The sequence below is a fragment of the Pyrus communis genome, chromosome 10 (genome assembly GCF_963583255.1).
Source record: "Pyrus communis chromosome 10, drPyrComm1.1, whole genome shotgun sequence".
NCBI lineage: Eukaryota > Viridiplantae > Streptophyta > Magnoliopsida > Rosales > Rosaceae > Pyrus > Pyrus communis.
This window is the reverse complement of record NC_084812.1, coordinates 13,570,330-13,592,731: the sequence shown is the minus strand read 5'-3', so window position 1 is coordinate 13,592,731 and position 22,402 is coordinate 13,570,330. Positions and strand designations below refer to the sequence as shown.

The 22,402-nt window shown below is 37.0% G+C and overlaps 2 long non-coding RNA genes across 2 annotated transcripts; both read left to right on the top strand.

Moving 5' to 3' along the window:
- Window positions 1-4,999: 4,999 nt before the first annotated feature.
- LOC137746484 (uncharacterized) lies at window positions 5,000-6,338 on the top strand. The gene is made up of 2 exons (XR_011069858.1): window positions 5,000-5,153; window positions 6,048-6,338. It is a non-coding gene; the product is annotated as an uncharacterized lncRNA (long non-coding RNA).
- Window positions 6,339-17,622: 11,284 nt separating this feature from the next.
- Window positions 17,623-20,249, top strand: LOC137748569 (uncharacterized). The gene is made up of 2 exons (XR_011070082.1): window positions 17,623-17,855; window positions 18,818-20,249. It is a non-coding gene; the product is annotated as an uncharacterized lncRNA (long non-coding RNA).
- Window positions 20,250-22,402: the final 2,153 nt, after the last annotated feature.

Below are 22,402 nucleotides of genomic sequence, written 5' to 3'. Positions count from 1 at the left end.
CTAAATACACCAGACTATTATGTTTCATCCTGTATATTTGATTCGCATCATAATGCTAAAGAATACCTAGTGCTTGTAACTGTGATTGTATTTTAACTGTACAAATGTCATCACGTCTGTAATTGTATTTTAATCTAATTAACCGTACAGATTTTAACACAATAACCATTTGCTTTTCTTGACATCATTTTTAGAAAAATTTGATAAAAATCAATATCAATGATCATTTTAATGTATAGTACAAATCGATGATGTTGAAAACAATAACATTATATGTCCAATATAATTGAAAGGGACTAGGGAAATGAAAACACAAGTTTTGTCCTTTTAAAAATTAATTTTCAAAAAAGTAAGAACTATTTTTCAAGCTTTTCTTTCCTGTAAACTTTTGTATCCACTCTAATTACTTCATCACCTCTTACATGCATCGTGACATCATCTGCCTTACTCATCTATCTAAAATTAAAATAATATCAACTTGGACAAGTCAAAACATTGAAAAGAATATGCCGTTAGGTGGATGAATGAGAATTTTCTCCGCCATTTAACAAGCGATGCCAATAAAGTTGTTGCTCGGGAAAGGAGGGCAATAATTCAGTAATGTATGGACCCAATTCTCTCAATTCAGAGCGATGCATTTCATGTTAACATAAATTAGACAAACAAAATGTGAATATAATTTCAGATCCGGCATTTGTTTTTTCAAGTCATGGTGCCCAAAATTTTTGAGCCTCGTTGTATCATCGTCGGAGGTCCGATGTAAGTGATTTTAGTCGGATTTTACTCTTGGGATCAAGGAAGGGATGCAAAACTCAGGTGGTGCTCCACCAAGATTGTTGCCGGAAATGACCATCTTAAAATCCAGGTTTTAGAGTATTAGGGACTTTCGAGCTAAATTTTATTGTCTACCCTAAAATTGGGTGAAACTAAGTAAGAAGAACAAAAGGGATCGTTGATAGCTGTCAGCGGACACCAATATCACCCATAATGGCGATTGGATGGAGAATTTACGTATAGTCAAACTATTGGGTCATGAACAGTTGAGGTTGACCCGACCTCCTTAACCGGGTCTAGGCTGGGATGAAACTTTCCATTTCCATAAAGTTGGATTTTTATGAGATTATGGGCCTCCTTGCTATTTATATCATTTGGAAAAAAACCAAAATACCCTTCAAGTTAAAATGCTTCTAACTTATTTGTTCTAACTCCGTTTTAGACACCATTTATGCCCATACTCTTGTGAAATCAATGTCTATTAATCTACTCTAAACTCACGTCAAAACACCAAAATGAAATATAAAATAACCAAAACGCTCCTCAATACACTTTTCTTAAAACAATAAATAAATAAATAATAAACTCCGGGACCAAATATCACATAAGTTGTATGACATCTTAAAACTTAAAGGACCCCCAAAGGCCCAATGAAACTACAAGGCCGGCTATAGAGAGAGAGGGTTAGGTTTTTCCAAGTCATTCAAGTTCGAGGGACTATAAAAAGGGAGTTATAACCTAAGCCTCACTTAGGTTTTGTTAGGAGGAATTAGGAAACATTTCTCCAAATTTTCTCTCTACAAAGTCGGCCCCCTATGAGGAACTCACTAGCATCAATCTCCATCCAAGGCCACTCATCTTCTCTTCACATCTCTCCTTGGTGTGGAGAAATTAGAAGTTCCCTCTCTTGTGAACTTAGAGATTCCTATTCCGTCATTCAAATCCAAGAAGCCAAAGATCCAACGAAGAAAAGGAGAGCAAATGTACAAGCTTTCGCACTTTAATTGTTAAATGCTCAATGTATGTTGCTCAAATAATCTTAATTTAGCCAATGTTTCCTTCACCTAATGGCCTCAAAGCAACTTACCACTACTTTTCAAACATGTCACATTTTTTTTAACAAACGACATTATCTACACTAAAAGGGTCGGGGAGTAGGCTAAGCCTCATAATGGGCTAGTAATAATGTGGTTTAAAGTCGTTTTTTGGCGACAAATAAACCTTAGACCTCTCACTTACAAGTAAAGAAAAATATCACAAGATCATTTAAAATGGAATTTTGATGACTGTTTTGGACCATTTATGAGGGGAATTGTACCTACAAATAGGAGTGTATAGGCCTCTAATTTATCAATTACACATATTAATCATCTCTCGTTCTCCAGTTGCCTCGTACTAGACAAAAAGGTGAAAATAATAATGGATACTTAAGATAAGAGAGTTGAAATTAGTAGTGACAACTGCTGTTTATTAATGGGTTACCAATTTCAAGTGGCAAGTTAACGTGCTACAACCTCATTCTTACATCTTAGGTGTGTGGCCCAAACATAAATGGACAAAAATAATTCTCAATTTGACAAAGTAATTGACAAAACTAACTGTTATGAGATATTTTTTGTTTTTTTGGTTAAATGATAGATTTGTTAGATTAAAGAGTCAATAAGGTTCGAACTCACATGGTAGTATAAGTGCAACACTCATCTATACCATTGTGGTGGAGGGCTCGTAACCAAATTTGGAAACAAAAATTTTGTCCATTGGTTTGGGTCCCTGGGGGAAGCTTTGCCTTTTTATGGGTGGGATATGAGGAATAGGATTCTATTTGAATTCTTTTATGAGGATTTCAGAGATCAGTTCATTTTATGCGATCAGAAATTATTTTAAATTTTTTATTTAAAATTAAATACAAATAGTACTTAATGAAAATTAACTGTAGGATATATGATAAACGATTAAAATAAATACATGAAGATTTGGAGAGAATCGTCGCCCGGGATACGAAGGATTAAAGATGGGACCGTACCGCATACGCCTCTAGTTTTCTAACACGGTGGGCCTACTGCACACGCACTTATGGACAAGGACCAGCGAAGTACCGCTGGGGTTGGGTCTCTCTAGATAGAGTTGGTGGGTCCAACTATTTATTTTCTCATCTTTGGTGATGGCCCACACCACTTTTGGGTGGACCACAATGGCATATGGCTGGTGAAGGTTTTGGGTGCGGACACCGTTGATGGTGGGCCCTTTCGCTTTGTGCGAGGGAGGGTGGGGTACAATGGGGTCGGGGTTGTGCGGAAAAATCAAGGAGCTCATGGGGTTGAGATGTTTTTGTGTGGGAGCCGTATGGTCAACTGGTCCGGCCAGAATTTCTCGAATGGTTGAGGGAGACCCATTTTGAGCAAGTGGTCCCTATTTACTTTTTAAATAAGGGATCATTTATTTATAAGAAAACTAATAAAAAAAAAATTTAAGAACTTTGAGTTTTAACGATAAAGATAAAATAAAAGATAAAATAAATGGTACCATGATTGTCTTTTTAGTGTAAAAATATGGTTTTTCATTAAAGTGAACAGTACTAGAGATTTTTCGTTAAAGTTCCCTTTATTTATCTTATTAGTTTACTAGATGATATACTGTCACGTGACGTTCTGATTCGATAATGCAACATCACATATTATCAGATTTATACAAAGCATTATACTACAAGATTGGAATGCTATAATAGCGGTAAACATGTTGCCTAAGCAACGGAAACTTTTTATTCCCACAACATAGTAACAGGAAATGACATTTGAAATTTTTACTATGAATTGTCTTTTTTACTTTATTATAAAAGTATCGTTAAGCACAAGATGCATTTAAAAAGAAAATTAAAATTATCAATAAGCTCATCATAATCATTTCATTTTTAATTTTTAGTTAGGAACTATACAGAAGTAAACAAGTTTAATTTTGTTTAGTATACTGATACAAATTCTATATATACTAAAACCCAATTAAGGAGGTTCACTGTTCTTAAGCATAGTGAATTGGCAGAATTGCCCCTCTTCAAACGTTCTTTTCCTTCGCTTTTTTAATGGTTGTATAGTTAAAAGACTAAAAGGCCCATTTTTACACGTGGTGCGCTCGCAGCTTTCCTCCTCCACCGCTTCGTTCTTGCTCCAGTCTGAATCGACACGTCCCCACACGTTTTCCTTCTTGCTGCGGTTCGAATCCAAAAACCCATATCGTTGTTGCTCATCCAAAACCCACACAGCCGCCACCGCCACTTCATCCATCACCACATTTTGCAAATTCCTCTTGACTGAAGGTAAGCGAAATTTATATCGATTACTAGGATTTTGGAAGGGTGTATGGGTATGGGTAATTTTCATAATATTTTGTGAGTTTGCCCACTTGAGGTAGAGCTTTTGTAGACAGATAATGGCTCTATGGGCAAAATTCTTGCCTTTCCAAAATGTTGAGGAGGTCATTGAAACTAAACTAATTGATTAAGTTAAAACAAAATTATAATATTTTAAAACATTATTTGAATTCTAGCATTTGAATTGAATTGGTATTGATTTTTTTCCATATATTTTGGAACAACGAGATGGGCTGTAGGCTGGCAAATTGCTGTGCTCTTGAATGATGTTTTGTTTGGCATATAACTGTGATCGGAACCTGGTTGCTTTTTATCCGAATATTATTATATTTTCAAGTCATATCTTATGCGATTAGTCGTGTTTGTACCACACACGATATGAGTTAGTGAACATAATGGGAGGAAGAAGACTATGTGATCCTTTTTAGGTGGAACATGTTAGTTTGCAGTCTTTGGTTAACATTATCCGTATTTGATGTGTTCTCTGAAGATTATTTGTGTTGCTGTTCTTTCCCTAAATTTTTTGCATGTTAATGTGTTTGACGCTTTATGTGTTTAAGTAGGCGTGTGACTTTCATCTAAATATTATTATATTTTCAAGTCATATCTTAATTATGTGATTAGTTTTTGTACACGGTATGAGTTAGTAACCTTACAAACAGGAAGAAAACTATGTAAACATATTGACAGGAAGAAATCTATGGTTTAGATAAAACATGTTATTTTGCATTCTTCTGTTAGGATTATCAATATTTATAGTGTTATGGAAAGATTATTTGTGTTGTTATTCTTTGCTAGAATGTTTTTGCATAATTTGCATACATTTCTACACTTCTATTCTAATCCCATGTATATTTGCTTGCAGTTTTGTGGCGGAATGAAGATAGATCATATCTAAAGTTTATTACCTTTTCAGTCTAATAAGAAGATTAGAGTCCGTGTGTGCAAAATTTGGAGACATAAAATTATAGGAAAGGATAATACATTTGGCGGTCTTATATTGGTTGATGAAATGGTAAGAGTTTTATTTTTCTTGGTTTTTAATTTTGATAATATCATATTCCATGAATTTGTCAATAATGTTAACCTAAATTTTGCAGAAAACGTATAGATATTTTAGTTATTCGCAAACTTATAGATGATCTTTCCTAAGAAATAGAAGAAATTAGATGTCTACATTAAATGATTATTAATTAAAACATAAGTAATAAAACAATTTTGAAATAATATGTTGAATAAGTTTAAAATTATGATCATTACTAAAATTTCTTGAATGAGGATGAGAGGAAGACTAGATAGATTGTTCTCCACTCCTCTTATCTCCCAAATAAGAAATATCATCACTCCATCTTAAAACAGCTTCTTCGTCATCACTGCCAATGCTTGAATTAGATAGGGAGAAAGGCCTACTAGATTTCTCTTCAGATCTTATATCACCAAAATAAGCAACATCATCAGATTTGTTTCCAGTTTGCATCTCACTCCCATACGTTTAGTTATTCGCAAACTTATAGCCATGGATACGTGTTGATTTCTCTAGGTATGTGAGCCATCCTTGGCTCCTTAAGTCATTGAACGTAAAAACATTGCCTAGCTTCTCCACCACTTCACCCAAACCATCGCCACCACCACTTCATCTAAATCTAAAATACATGAATCTTCCCATACCAATGGACTCACCACCGAACTCCCCGAAGTTTCCAAAACCTGCTTTACTGAAGGTAAGCGAATTTGGTTTTCTAATTATGTTGGAGTTGAAATATGTTTGATTTCCAAACCATTGCTACCACCAGTCCTATTTTTTCTTTGTTTTTATCTTCTAGAAAGAAAAAAACACCATTTTTTTTTTCCAAAAAGTTTAAATTTTTTTCGGTTCCTTGAGATTTTCTTTCTGGGTTTTGGTCCCCAGGTTGCGAATTTAAAAGGGTTTTGGCTTTCGAAGGCGATGGAGATTGGTGACGATGATCAAAGTTGTAGCTTTGTGAATGATTCTAGTGAAGTGTTTATTCTGGTTATTTCTAGGGTTTTTGTGCGTGAACTTTGGGGGATTTGGTTTGGGTTTCTGGGTAAGCAACTGTCACCTCTATTGAACCTAAATTTAGTTCTTTTTTTGTTCTCAAAATTTGTTTCATGGAATGAAGGTTTGATCCTTTGCTAAATAGTTGTCAAGAAAAGTCGGAATGTTTAATAGTTTTGATTCCTTTTGAATTTTATATATTTAATTTTCAAGCCTCTAATTTTGTAAGGACTGTTTCATTGTTAAAAGTGTGAGTTGATGATTACATGAGCCCATTATCTTGAAGAATTTAAATAATGTGATGATGTCTCATGATTATGTGAATGTTTATAAATTTAGTTGTGAACCACAACCTTGATATAGAGTTCAAGTTTTTCAACGTGTTTCTCGATGATTTCGACGACAGCCAACCTCGAGGTTGGTCTCAAATGATTACTCCTCACCTCGACATCTGTTTAATTGTGACGACCTATCCCTAATTTTCTATGTAATTTTCTCCCCAGGTATGTAAATTGACGTTTTTGTCCTTTTTCGAAAAAGTGGAATCTGACATGGACGTAATTATTCGACTTTTAATTATTTTTCTCGTTATTGTAATTAAATAGTACTCATTGTCACGGTTGTGTGAACTTGAATTAGACCTGAATCGGACTTGTAACGAAAAAGGTACGCCTAGTTAAAGTGAGTTAACAACGGGTAGATTTTGTACACATGCGTGTTAATTATTTAGTGACCACTATTTTTGACAAGGCACGTTAGATTTCATGTGATTTCCACTGTACAAAACCCTATCATTTTTCTCTTTAAAAATCTGACATGTGCCTTGCTTTTTCTCACCAACCAATTAGCTTTTCTCCTCAAATCTCTCCTCCAATAAGACATCTTCTCTTTTCACCCAATCAGAAAACCTCTCTCTCCTCTCTTTGCCCAATCAGAAGCTGTCTCCTTCTCTTTCTCATCTACTCCTTCTCTTTTTATCTAACACCCGTAACTCTCTTTTCTCTGCAACTCCAAGGACTATCATCAAACTCCATAGATCGAGCCTAAAACCACCACCATCGAGATCCTCTCATCCTCACGAACCTATCCGTACCAACCGATCACGAAATGCACGAGTTTTGAGTGTCCAACTTGAAGCAACTCGGAGCTCCGACTCGGGTGTCTGTTCTCCGACGAGTTTCCATTCGATTTGCACAGTCTTAGGAGTTTTGGAAACATCTAGGCAACTCCCCGAGGCCATTAACTTAGTTTTGAAGTGGAGCCAACGAGGAACCTCACGGTTTTGGGACGTCGAGTTTAGGTCCAAAGCTTTCGAGGCTTTTTCAGTCATTTTTCGAGTTCTTTTTGGACTTTCGGAAGGTACAATCTTGTTCTTTTCTTCTCCAGCTTCATTTCCATATAAAGTTTGTCAAAAATGGTTGAGAAATGATTCAAATGAAGAACATATAAAGATTTGAAATTTTTTCCAAAAATAAGCGAACCAGATGACGGCCCTGGCTTTGGCGGATGACGAATGACCATCAGAGAAGAAGGAGAATATTCTGTCAAAGTTGACGGAATATTCTTACGCTGTCAGGTAACGTCGTTAACTAACGTCATTATCGTTAGTGGAATATTCCGTCAAGTGTGACGGAATATTCCTTGAGTCTGTCAGCTTCTAACCTGCGCGTGTGGTCGTGGGCTACGCGGTGTGTGAGGGCGCGTCCAGCCTCTGGCTGACGTGCACAGATCCATGACTTCATGTATAATGTTTTCGTATATTTAAACCCTCCGTTTAGGCAAACTATAAGGGATTTTCCTAACCTTTTCATATATGTCCTTATTAATTAATTATTGTTAGTTGTTTTGCTTATAGAGGAAAATTATCCTGAGGACGTACAAGGTTAAGCGAGGTTAGGAGGCTACGATCCATTGACGTATCAATGGGCAGACATTTGTTTATATATATATATATATATATATATATATATATGTATGTATGTATATAACCTTCTGTGTATTGATGCAGCATGGAAAGGTGATCGCGTATGTTTTGCGACAATTAAAACCTCATGAAATGAACTACCTTACTCATGACCTCGAATTGGCAGCTATTGTTTTCGCTTTGAAAATTTGGAGGCATTATCTTTATGGGGGGAAACGTGTCGAATCTTCACCGACCATAAAAGCCTCAAGTATATCTTTACTCAGAAAGAACTTAATCTCCGGTAGCATAGATGGATGGAATTGATCAGCAATTATGACTGTACTATTGAGTATCACCCTGGTCGTGCGAATACAGTAGCATATGCTCTCAGTAGGAAATCTCACGGCCGACTTAATGCTCTTTATGCATGTCGTGTTCCTCTTTTGGCCGACCTAAGATCTACTAAAGTGGTTTTGGAAGTGGATAACTAGGGAGCTCTACTTGCCAACTTTCAAGTTAGACCAGTTTTGTTGGATCGTGTTCTCGAGGCTCAGATGAATGACTCATAATCCCAGGAGTTAAAACAGGCAGTGTTGAACGACAGTAGGGGAGATCTCAGGATTCGAAGACCTTATGGTATGCTCATGCAAGGCGATCGAATGTATGTACCGTATGTGAAAGAATTGAAGAAAGAAATACTCGATGAGGCGTATATCTCAGCTTATACGATGCATCTCGGAAGTACTAAAATGTATCATACTATTCGACCTTTCTATTACTGGCCATGAATGAAAAGAGAAATTGCGGAGTATGTGAGTCGTTGTTCGGTCTGCCGGTAAGTTAAAGCAGAAAGAAAGAAACCATTCGGTTGCTATAACCACTTCCCATACCTCAGTGGAAATGGGAAGATATCATAATCGATTTCGTGTACAAGCTGCCTCATACGTGAAATGGCAATGACGGTATATGGGTGATTGTAGATCGGCTTACCAAGTCCGCACACTTCCTAAATGTTCGTGAGAACTACTCATTGAGTCGGTTGGCCGAACTTTTCGTCACTGAAATCGTCAAGTATCATGGTGTTCCAGTTAGTATTATTTCTGATATGGACCCCAAATTTACTTTGAAATTATGGGTAGCTTTTCAAGAAGCTCTAGGGTCGAAGTTACTTTACAGCATCGCCTATCATCCTCAGATCGATGGGCAGTCAGAGAGAACTATTCAAACGTTGGAAGATATGCTGAGATCTTCAGTCCTATAGTTTGGAGACACATGACACAAGCGTTTACCTTTGATAGAATTTGCCTACAACAATAGCTTTCACTCCAACATTGATATGTCACCATTTGAGGCACTTTATGGAAAACCATGTCGTACCTTGTTGTGTTGGTCCGAAGTCGGTGAAAGAGTTTTGGTGGGCCCTAAAATCATGGATGAGACGACCCAGAATATTCAGGTGATAGAAGCTAACATGAAAGCAATGTTGGAAATGTGCCCAAAAACTAATTATATGATGATACTTTACGGACATTTCACATGTTAAACTAATCTAGTTTAATATAAAGGGCAAAAATTATTGTTTTAAGCCGTCTCATATAAATGTTATATGCTTAAACGATAAGTCCAATGAATGTGCAATTGGGAGAATCTAGAAGTTAGATTCATGAGACCATTCTCTTTCGTATACATGATCATAGGATTGCCAATTGGGCATTGACAGTTCCTTAAGATCAGTACGTGCTATATCTTCTCTTAGGGAAAGTGATTGGTTTCGAGTCATTGGTGTGACTGACACTAAGACAAACATGTAGGTGCTCAATAAAGAATGAGTCAACTAAACACGATCAACAAGGAGTTCTCATACTCATGTCACATGAGAACTCATGGTTGGGATAATGCAAAGTAGTCATTTGATCTGAGGCATCATAGTTGTTTTGTTGTTAGGTCCTTGATCTTTGACTATGTCAAAGTCGCTCCATCAGAGGGTGTCCACATCATAGTTGGGGTTAAGCCACTTAGCCATGGAGGCAAGTGAATGCGCAACAAGGGATCTCTAACCTTTAAACCGTTTGAGGGAGAATACTTTATGATATGATTAAGAATCTCTGGCCAGAGTATAGATGAGATTTAGGAAGTCGTTCCAAATCACATTCAAGCTAATCATGTAAGTAAATGAATCACATTGGATAATAGACATGAATAAACTATTAAACCAAACAATGTGGTCAAGAGTATTGTATTAGAGAAAGACCGTATTGCATTGTAATCCTAAACTAAATAGGTTCTCCACCTCTTCTGATTAGCTTGGGTAGCCATAACATACTATTAGGTGTCAATCATGGTTTGTAGAAGCCCTAAAGGTGTATAATCACTAAAGGGAGAATTGAAAGTATATTTCAATTCACAATCGATTTGAAGAGTTCTAATCGCTCACTACCTCGCTAAAAGGAACATAATGGATCATACACTGTGTAAGGTAAAGATTGAAGAAACAACGGAGATGAGCAAGGATAATTAAATGGTTTAATTATTTATGGTTAGAACTAATTAATCAAACGAATAAGTTTGTTTTAGACCTGGGGTTAGTTTTGGGCCTTAAGGCCCAATGGGCTTTGAACGTCAAGCTCATTGACTCAAGTTGTATGACAACTTAATGACTAATGATTCACAAAGGCCCAAACAACCCAAAACCTTTGACAAGGCCGGCCATATTTGGATGAAAGGGTTTTTGGTTCTTTTTCTCACTTTATTGAAGTGACTATATAGAAGACTTTATAAGCAAAAGTCATAGGGGTTATCTTTTGAGGAAATTGGAAAGAAAAGTCCATCCCTTTTCTCTGTAGGATTTGAGTGCATACAAGTATGATTCCGCCTTTTAATTGTTAATTGCATGCATATATGTTGCTCAAATGAACTAGTTTTCACAAATATTTCCTTCAAGCAGCCCAAGATCGACAAAAGAGTATAGCACACAAATCTGTCGCCATGGAAGGCGTTGTATGATTTGAGAAAAAAGGAAAGCTAAGCCCTCGTTACATTGGGCCATACTAGATCATTGAGCGAGTTGGTGAAGTTGCTTACCGACTTGATTTACCTCCAGAGTTGTCGAGAATGCATAATGTATTCCACGTGTCCATGCTACGGAGATGTGTCTCTGATCCGTCACATGTGATTCCTCCTCAGCCGTTAGAGATTAACCTAGATTTGACTTATGATGAGGTTCCAGTGACAATTCTTGACTGGAAAGACAAAGTTCTGAGGAACAAAACTATTCGTATGGTGAAAGTCTTATGGAGAAACCACTATGTTGAGGAAGCTACCTGGGAGACAGAGGAGCGTATACGAGATCTTTATCCATGTCTATTCTTTAATTATGTTCTTTAGTAGTGTTGAAATTTCAGGGACGAAATTTTCTTAAGGGGGTAGGTTGTGATGACCCATCCCTAATTTTCTCCCCGAGTATGTAAATTGACGTTTATGTCCTTTTTGGTAAAAGTGGAATCTGAAGTAGACGCAATTATTCGAATTTTAATTATTTTTCTCGTTATTGAAATTAAATAGTACTTGTTACGGTCATGTGAACGCTAATTAGACTTGAATCGGACTTGTAACGAAAAAGTTACGTCTAGTTAAAGTGAGTTAACGATGGGTAGATTTTTTACACGTGCGTGTTAATTATTCAGTGTTTGAAAACCACTGTTTTTTATAAGGCACGTTAGATTCCGCATGATTTCCATTGTACAAAACCCTATCATTTTTCTCTTTAAAAATCTGACCTGTGCCTTGCTTTTTCTCACCAATTAATTAGCATTTCTCTTCAAATCTCACCTCCAATCAAACATCTTCTCTTTTCACCCAATCAGAGAACCTTTCTCTCGCCTCTCTGCTTAATCAGAAGTTGTTTGTTTCTCTCTCTCATATTCTCTTTCTCTTTCTCTCTCTCTCTCTCTCACCTGTAACTCTTTCTTCTCTGCAACACTATGGACCATCATCAAACTCTATAGATCAAGCCTAAAACTACCACCATCGAGATTATCTCATCTTTACGAACCCATCCGTACCAACTAATCACGAAATGGACGAGTTTTGAGTGTCCAACTCAGAGCAACTCGGAGCTCCGACTCGGGTGTCCGTTCTCCAACGAGTTTATATTCGATTTGCACTATCTTGGGAGTTTTGAAAACATCTAGGCAACTCCCTGAGGCCATTAACCTAGTTTTGAAGTGGAGCCGACGAGGAAACTCACGATTTTGGGACGTCGAGTTTAGGTCTGAAGCTTTCGAGACTTTTTTCAGCCCTTTTCCGAGTTCTTTTTGGACTTTTGGAAGGTACAATCTTGTTCTTCTCTTCCCTAGCTTTATTTCCATATAAAGTTTTTCAAAAATGGTTGAGAAATGAAGAAGATATGAAGATTTTAAATTTTTTCCAGAAACAGGCGAACCAGACGGCGGAAGACCATCGAAGAAGAAGGAGAATATTCTATCAAAGTTGACGGAATATTCTTACATCGTCAGGTGATGCCGTTACCTTTAGCGGAATATTCTATCAAGTCTGACGGAATATTCCCTGAGTCTGTCAGCTTCTAACCTGCGGGTGGGCGCGCATGTGTCCATGGGCTAGGTGGCACGTAAGTGTGCGTCCGGCCTCTTGCCGACGTGTATGGGTCCGTGACTTTGTGTAGAATGTTTTCGTATATTTAAACCCTCTGTTTGGGCAAACTATAGGGGTTTTTCCTAACCTTTTCGTATATGTCCTTATTAATTAATTATTGTATTTGTTTCGGATATAGGGAAAAATTATCCCGATGATGTACGAGGTCAAGGAAGGCTAGGAGGCTACGATCCATCGACGTATCAATTAGTGGGCATTTGTTTATATATATAAAGTTTTATAGTTTCCACAAATACTTTTGGATTGATTTATGCCTATCATGCCATGTTCTATTTAATTTTAGAAATGTTATTACGTGGTTGAGATTTATATACTGTCATGACATGTTCACATGCATTTTACCTGCTCATCATACATTGCTACACCCGATGTTAGTGCTCACCCAGGGCCAGGATCAGTCTTTCACGTGTATATTCACATTCGCACTGCACGCTCGCCTTGGATCTTTGACTCGTATATGACCACGAATAACGCCAGTCTTCACGTGATTGTAGCACTAGAGCATATATTATGATTACACCCAATCTTGTTCATGTCAGAAATCCTCTGTATGAACTCGTGTGTCAGCATAGATTGATGAGCACCTGATTTTATTATACTACTGTTGAGATATTGTGATTTGGCATACTTCTGGATTTACTCTTGATTTGCATTTGATTTCATACTTATACGTTGTATGATTTTCTGGAAACTATACATGTTTTACGGCGAGGGGTTAGTATGTTCATAAAATAAATGAGTTTTATAAACCTTTGTTTTTGCCCACTTATCCTTTTGTTTTTTGCCCCTCCAGGTCCTAGTTAGCTGATTTATTCTGTGGCGTACGAGGAATATCCGGCGGTTCTGACATATCCATAAATAAATGTAGGGGACTTTTCCCGGTTGTGTATTAAGTACTTTATCTAGTTTTGACTGCACACTTTTAGGTCATCTATGCTCTGAACACTAATGTTTTATGGGTTCTTCCCACTACTGTGCACTTGCTACATTAGATTAAATAAATGTTAGTTTTAGTTTAAATTTATCCATATTTTTATGCTTCACTTCCCTTTTTGGTTACGTCACCTTCGGGTGACGGCCAACATACTTCGACTCCGGTCGAGGTGTGTCATTAATTATGAATCTATGGTCGTGGTGCTATTTCTTGATTTCTAGACTTTGGGGTTTTTTTTTTCCTCATTTCAACTACAGAGAGAAGTATAAAACGTCTACTCCTAGAACAATCACTAAACACTGTGTTTCAGTGACGTATATCCTTTTTTAATTTCACATATGTATTGTTAAGGACAATTAGATGATATTATGCGCCTGATGGAAACTATATTGTTATAATGTTGAATTGAGTAGTCTCGAAATCAGTTTTTGTGCAGATTATGTATCTATGGTAATTGATGTTTGCATCTATTTTATCGTGGTGTTAATCCAAAAATGTATTTTGTAGGAAACCAAAAAAAGAATATAAAGTGTAAATATGCCTGGTTATTCAATACGAAGTTTTTTGCTTGATTGGCCGAACTAGACTTGCAATTACAATTAACCAAATGTTGATTGGCCGGTCTGTCCACGTTCAGTTAGAATTAACTCTATAACTCTGCTGAACTTGCAGGAAATGGAATTCATATACGACATGCGAGGGCAGATGGAGAAACTCTACCGTGAGATGTCGAATCTACGAAAAGTAGTTAAGAGTTGTGTTATGAAATGGTAATGCAACATTCCATGAAGCATGAAGTTCATTCAGGTTCGAACTCTCATTCATGTTTTATGATTCTCCATCAGATGTTCAATTCCAGAGTCTAGACTCTTAACACGATGGCACCTCAATACAGTAAGTTTGGGTATTAAATATAATTGAGAGAAGACGTTGTATTTGAAGAGTTCTTTGTCATTATAATTTCTTTTGTATAATATAAAGTTATAAATCTATAGCCATAAAACTCTGAAATAAGTGGAAAATACATTTAAGGGTGGCAGTAGGCTATTTAGTACATTTGATACATATTATATCGGTTGTTTATGTTGTTGAATCCAAGATAACTGCAGAAGTGGAACCATAGTATGGTTGCATCTTTCTACCTTACGTCATTTTTCTGTAGCTTGCTTCCTTCCTTTTGGATGTAGAACTTTACATCTGTGAAGCACATGTCTTCTTGATGGCCGATGGCTACTCTTTAGATGTATTTGTGGTGGATGGATAGCTTAGTTTTCTTTTATGATATAACTTGTTTATCGTCATTCACTGGTCCTTTCTACTGTTAGAGTTTTGTATCTTGAAATTTTGCGTGTTATTATATTATTAAACGGAAAGTTGGACGGCATTTCTTAAAATATATGCTGCTACAATATGCCTATTTTTGTAGGCTATGGGTTTTGCTATACTGCAAACTGTTTATGTGCTTTCTTTTTGTAAGCATGGATGAATGCTTTTTAGTCAATGTTTATCTCTGATCTGTAATATGGATTGCTGTTGTGATTACAAGTTAGTTTTATACTCATTTTTAACAATTATGCATCGAAGTTAATCTCTTGCTTGGAGTTTACATTTTTTGCACATGATGTAAAAAAGAATAGGAATAGCAAAATAAATCAGATGGTACAATATCATACTTCTGGCACTCTCCGCAGTAGAGGATGCGCGGTTTTGCTCGTGAAACCTAAGGTGGCATATGCAAGGAAGTCATATGAGGAGGCTATATACACAAGGAAGTCATATGCAATGGAAAGAAAGGCTTCAAGTTGACTTGTAGAACCTAAACACATTAATCTTAGATCTCACACGTCCTTCCAATATTAATGGCGATGCAAATACGAGATAATTCAAGGTTTTTTTTTTTGGTCAAATGATAACTTTTGTTAGATTAGCTACGGAGTTCGAACCCACGCCGCTAATCAAGAGCTCAACTTTTTTTCACCATTGTGGTAAAAGATTACTTGCGATAATTCAAGGTTGTTCAATTGTAACATATATTATTACTTTATAGCCTTTAATTTAGTTAGAAAATAAGGTCATGGTTTCAACCATGTTTATATTCTTGACCGCAACCCTAGCCGAGCTCTCCCATGTCGGCTTTTCCCTTCCAAATCGACGTCACAAAACGGAAACCTACACCAACTGTTGCAGCCATGATCATCTCCCTCAAGTTTCTGTACTCATTATTTTGTTGCCAAATCTTATTCGAATCAAATTTCGAATGGCATCTTTTTGTGCAGGTTCACTGACCCTCCCTATGTGTGATCTTGATGCTTTCGTTGCGCATTTCCAAATGAGCATTGAAACTGCTTGTACGCGTGTAGGTTTCGACACACTGAATAAAACTGGCTTGCATTAGATTGCAGAGTGACAATGTTTGAGGGATCAAACACATACCTCCTCATTATGCACTTTACTTCGACAACTTCCTACCTGGGTGGCGGTGGCTGCTGTGACGACGAGCTAGACAAATATAGGAGAGATAAAATAGATGCAGCGCCAAATTTGGGAAGCAACATTGCCTGATCATCAATTCACTGTCAATGCTGAGCTGAAGGGCTGCAGTTTTGGGCCAACAATACATGAATGTGCATGAAGTGGATGCATCAGCAAACCTTACGTGAAATGCTCAACCCGATTGCCATTCCACCACATTCAAAGAAGTTGACTTGCATGGTGCAGGTCGCACCAGAAGCAGTTGCCCCGTGCCTGCTTCTTGGCATTCAATTTCCACGGGAAGGAATTGTTTTAACATTCCGAGATTTGGATGTTCCAAAATATTTGACAACCAACAGTTGGCTATTCGGACTTTGATAACAACTCCTTTATCGTTACACTTGACCACAGAGTAACCTTTGATTCTTCCTGCTAAAGGGTGGAAGTGAGTGAGAGTTTTAGCAAGCAATTGTATCATTGGCCGTGACACTACGAGTAGTAGTAGGAGGATAAGAATTAGTTTTGATGGGATAGAAGAGGAGTGGGATGTAACTGTAAGCTAGACTCGGCAATTTACACCATACCCACCCGTTAAATTAGTATTTGGGTCAATGCTTAATAGGTTCCGTTAACCACCTACCCGTTAGATAACAGGTTATTTTGGCTCAACCTGCGAGACCCGTTAGCACCCGCTAAGTGAGGGTGTTTGAGTAATTTTAGTAAAAACTTAACTAAAAAAACCTGGCCGACTCTCTTGTCTTACAGACTCACACTGTGCGACTCGCAAATTTTGAACAAGTTGCATTATAATTTGAACAAGTTGCTTAGCTGCCCACGAGTTAGTTTGTGGTGTTGGTGGGAATCACAGATGAGGCTTTGATTTCCCACTAGCTCAGCAATAGGTTTAATGTATCTCTTGCTGAATCTCCCCAAGTCGTTCAGTATCTCTTGCAGACTCCATGCTCGAAACGAAAACATGGGTCTCTCCAAATATGTTGGTCCTAAAGCAATTTCCGTGCCTGCACTCACAGAAATTACGGTGTTGAAGCAAGACATGGTGTTAGGCTGTTAGTTAATATGTGTAATTTGTATTGGAATGCAAAATTTAAAAATAAAAAAAGAAAGACAAGAAAGAATTGTTAACAAGTGAAACAGGTGACTTATTAGATTAATAGATTGGGTTTGAATGACCCGTTAACTTAACAGGTTGAGTTTGAGTGACCCGTTAAATTAACAAATCGGGTCAAAATAGACCCAAATCTAATCAACCTGACCCGTTTACAGGTTTAGATGTAACCTATATTGAGCTATCATATGATATGTAGTGATGATGTGGCATTAGTTATGGTTGTTAAGATGTAATGACAGGTGTCATGATCCTAGAGATGTAGTTAGTTAGGAGGTTAGCTTACTTATGAAGCTACATCCTTACTATAGATAGGTAGAAAGGATAATTGTGTAATTACCCTGAGTTGTATTGAATGGAATCAGTTTTCTTCCTTCTTAAGTTTTTATATCTCTCTTTCCGCCATAGCTGTTAATCTTCAAGCTTTCTGATTACTATTATGATGGTATCAAGAGTCAAGGTTCCTTAACTGAGGATCCTTAGGAGTGTTGCTAGAAGTCGAAGCGGTGGACGTTCTGGAAAGTGAAGTAGTCATCGGAGATCTTGAACGATTGGAGCAGTTTATTGTTCTGCTTCTTCGGTGATCTAGTGGTATTTGTTCTTACTTTAGACTTGCGATTTTGCGATTTCCTTTTTTGTTCGAGGCACGAAGCCATATCTGAATTTGTGATAGATTCTTGAGCACGAAGCTGAATCTTGTTTTTTCAACTGGTACAATTTGATGAAATTGTCTCTGAAATTGATGAATATGTTGCGATTTTGGCACGATCGTTTTTTTATTGGAGTCTTGATTGACAGAAATTGAAGAAATTAGGGCACGGAGCCTGTGTATAATTTTTTTTCTCTGAAATTGTGAATTTGACAAATTTAGGGCACGAAGCCTGAGTATCATTGTTCCTCTGAAATTGTGAATTGGAAGAAATTAGGGCGCAAAGCATGAGGATATTTCTCTACATACTAGTGACTGTATGTTGATTGATCTGTCTATTAATTCATCATGGCCTCCTCTTCTTTTAAGATTGATGGTCTATTAGGCATGCTTACATTTCGATTGCAAGAAGATAACTTTGTCGAATGGTGTTTTCAGTTTCGTTATGTGCTTAAGGCTATGATCTGTTTGATTACTTTGATGGAACAAATGTTTGTCCTCCTAAGTATTTGATCTCTTTGGAAGATGGAGTGACTAAAGAACTTACATAAGCATATAAAGATTGGGTTAAAACTGTTAAAGCTTTGTTGAGCTTGCTGATAGCTACTCTTGGAGATGAAGCAATAAAGTATGTAGTGGGTAGTAAAATTGGATTTGAGGCTTGGACCAATCTTAATTATCGATATGTTACTGTGTCTTGGGCTTGAATTAATCATCCTAAGACCGAACTTCACACTATTAAGAAAGGGTCTGACTCTGTGGAACGATATTTGCTGCGTCTTAAAGGTTTGAATGATCAATTAATTGTTGTTGGAGAAACCATTTTGGATAATGATTTGATTGTGGCAGCTTTAGCTGGTTTACCCTATGAGTATAATATGATAAAGACGATTATTGTGGCTAGGGAGTCATCTATATTTCTCAAGGAGTTCCAAGCACAACTACTAAGTGCAGAGAGAGCAACTGAGGAGTCTCAGAGTATTACTCAGTTTTCGATGGCTGGAATGTATACTACTGAAGAATCATCTAATCTTGATCAACATTTTGATTCTGGACTGCAAGGTGGTTTTGGTGGCAAACAATTTTATCATGAGGAATCCTCAAATGCTGGAAGTCAATAGAGAAGTAATTTCACTGGAGGTAATTTTGGTTTTGTTGGACAATATCAAAGATCTAATGGTACTGGTTCCTCTGGAGGCAGTTTTACCCAGGTTAATATATCATAGAATTTTCATTGCAATAATGGTTATTCTGGTGGTCAAAGGTACACTAACAGACCTCGGTTCAATGGAGGTAATGGTCTCAATACTAGGAACTTTGGTAATGGATTTGGTAGTTCTAATGGCTCCCAATTTGACTCAAAAGGAGGATGATCTAATTGGTTTCACTGGAATGGTAACAATGGTACTAAGTCTTATATTATTCCCGAATGTCAAATCTACAACAAGCGTGGTCACACTACTCCTAACTGTTACTATATGAATGAGCAACAATCAGTGTGTAATGGCCCTATTCCTCAGTGTCAGGCAAGCGAGGGCACACTGTTCTCAATTGCTTTCATCGCAGTAACTATGCCTATCAAGGAGCATCTCCACTTGCTACACTTAATGCCATGACTGCTTAAACTCCCTCTGATTTCAATCCAAATCAAGCCTGGATTATGGATACTGGAGTTACTCATCATATGACAGGAGACATTAATGTTCTGCAGTTATTGACACCATTTGAAGGGGATCAGAAAATCACTATTGGCAGTGGGAAGTGCCTACCTGTGAAAAATACTGGTTCCAATTCTCTCAAAACTAATTCTAAAATGTTATATCTTGCTACTATATTGCATGTTCCTTCACTAGCTGCTAGCTTGTTATCAGTGTATACATTATGTAAAGATAACAATTGTTATGTAATTCTGGATGACTATGGTTTTTGGGTGCAGGACAAGGCAACAAGGGCAATCCTAATGAGAGGAAAGAGTAGTGGAGGTCCGTATTACATCCCAAAGAGTATATCTTTCAAGCAGAATAAACATCAAGGTGTTTCTAATCCAAAAGCATTTATTGGGCAAATGATGAAGGCTTCTTTGTGGCACCACAAATTAGGACATCCTAGTGATGATGTGTTACATAGTATGTTGTCTCATTCTAAGTTTTGTATAAATTAGATATAAAGAAACATGTATGTAGTTTTTGTCTCAATGGAAAAATATCTAGACAAGTATTTCCTTCTAGCTCACATGTATCTGTGAAGCCATTTCAAAGAATTTGTAGTGATGTCTAGAGTCCCTCACCTGTTGTATCAATTGAAGTTTATAAATAATATGTTAGTTTTATTGATGACTACGCCAAGTTTACCTGGTTGTTTGCTCTTGTGCACAAGTCTCAAGTTTTTTCAGTATTTGAGAATTTTTACGTCTTTGTTCAGAATCATTTTCATACTTCCATTCAATATTTTCAATCTGACGGTGGTGGTGAATACATGAGTGTGGCATTTAAGAAATTTATTTAGTCTAAAAGTATTCACTTGGTTTCCTGCCCATATACTCCTCAGCAAAATGGTATTGCTGAAAGGAAATATAGGCATGTTATCGAGACAGTTGTTACTTTGTTAACCACAACCTCTTTGCCTTATAATTTTTGGATGCATGCTTGTTCATATGCTATATTTCTTATCAATAGGATGTCTTGTCAATCACTTGACATGACTTCTCCTTACTACAAGTTGTTTGGTTCTCATCCAGTAGTGACAGCTATTAAGGTGTTTGGGACTACTATTTACCCTTATCTGTGACCTATACCAATCATAAGTTAGAACCTCGAAGAGCTTAATGTGTATTCTTGGGATATCTTTTAGGCTACAAAGGAGTGTTGTGTTATCACAGAGAAAAGAAGAGAATTTTTATTTCAAGGCACGTTGTCCATGATGAAACTGTCTTTCCTTTTCACATCAGTCCTATAAATCAGCATTCACATGACAAACATAAGTCAGTACTGAGACATCCAGTTATTGTTCCTTATGTGTTTCCAATTCAACACTCTACCACAGTATCATCTACTACTCAAGCATAAGCTTCTGGTTCTGGACATCATGACACAGTTTTCGTGGTTCACAATGATAATTCAGTGAGTACAGGTTCTTTGACTCCTGCATTAGATTCTTGTTCATCTCAAGATTCCTTCATATAGACTTCTCTTCATAACGCTACTCCACAATCCTTTCCTCCAGCTCCTCATTTGTTGCATGTCCAAAGTCCTGCCCAATTAAAGGTACCTCTTTTTTTGGATTTAACTGCTCGTTATTTGTCTGGTATATCTCATGCTTCCAATTCTATGTCTAATTCTGTGCATCATATGAATACCAGACTGAAATTCATGCAATTTCTAGAAAAGATTATAGTGCTTATTCTGCAGTTTCCCAATCTATTGTTCCTGCTATATCTTCTAATGTTCATTCTCCTTGTGATGTTACTTCTGCTTTCTTTAGTGTTGTCAATTGTTCTAACTTGCCTTTTATGGATAGAGATCTTATGTTTGTTGGATATATTGCTGTGTCGAACATCAATAAACCTACTAAGCCTACTTCGTTTAAAAGTGTTGTTGCTCATCCTCAGTGGAGGGAAGCTATGACAGAGGAATTCTTAGCTCTTCAAAAACAAGGTATTTGGAAGTTGGTTCCTATACCTTCGGATAAAAACATTATAGGGAGCAAATGGGTTTATAAACTCAAACAAGGTCATAATGGGAACATTTCTCAGTACAAGGCTCGGCTTGTAGCTCAAGGTTTTAGTCAAGAACATGGGTTGGATTATGAGGAAACGTTTAGTCCAGTTGTTAGGCATATCACAGTGAGAATTGTACTAGCTCTTGTTGCTGCTAACAAATGGAGTTTGAGACAACTAGATGTGAAGAATGCATTTCTTCACGGTGATTTACAAGATGAGGTGTTTATGAAACAACCTCAAGGTTTTCAAGATCACCAACATCTTGATTATGTGTGTAAATTAGTAAAGTCTCTCTATGGTTTAAAACAGGCACCTAGGGCCTGGAATTCCAAATTTACATCCTATTTACCTACATTGGGGTTTAATGTTTTAGAAACAGACACCAGTTTGTTTGTTAAGGCTCAAGGTTCAGATGTCATTATTCTTCTTCTCTATGTTTATGACATTATTGTCACTAGTTCTAATACTGTTTTAATGCAGCAAGTCATTGGTAACTTGAATTCCATTTTTGATATGAAGGATATGGGCATACCTACTTTTTTTTAGGACTTCAAATTACATATAAGGAGAATGGAGATTTGTTTATCTCCCAAGCTAAATAAGCTAAAGAGTTGATCAAGAAAGCTGGGATGTTATCTTGCAAGGCATGTCCAACTCCATGTAAGCCGCATACAAAGTTTTTAAAGAATGATGGTGAACCAATGTCTGATCCTACTTTGTTTCAAAGTTTGGTGGGTGCCTTACAGTACCTCACTTTTACCAGGCCGAATA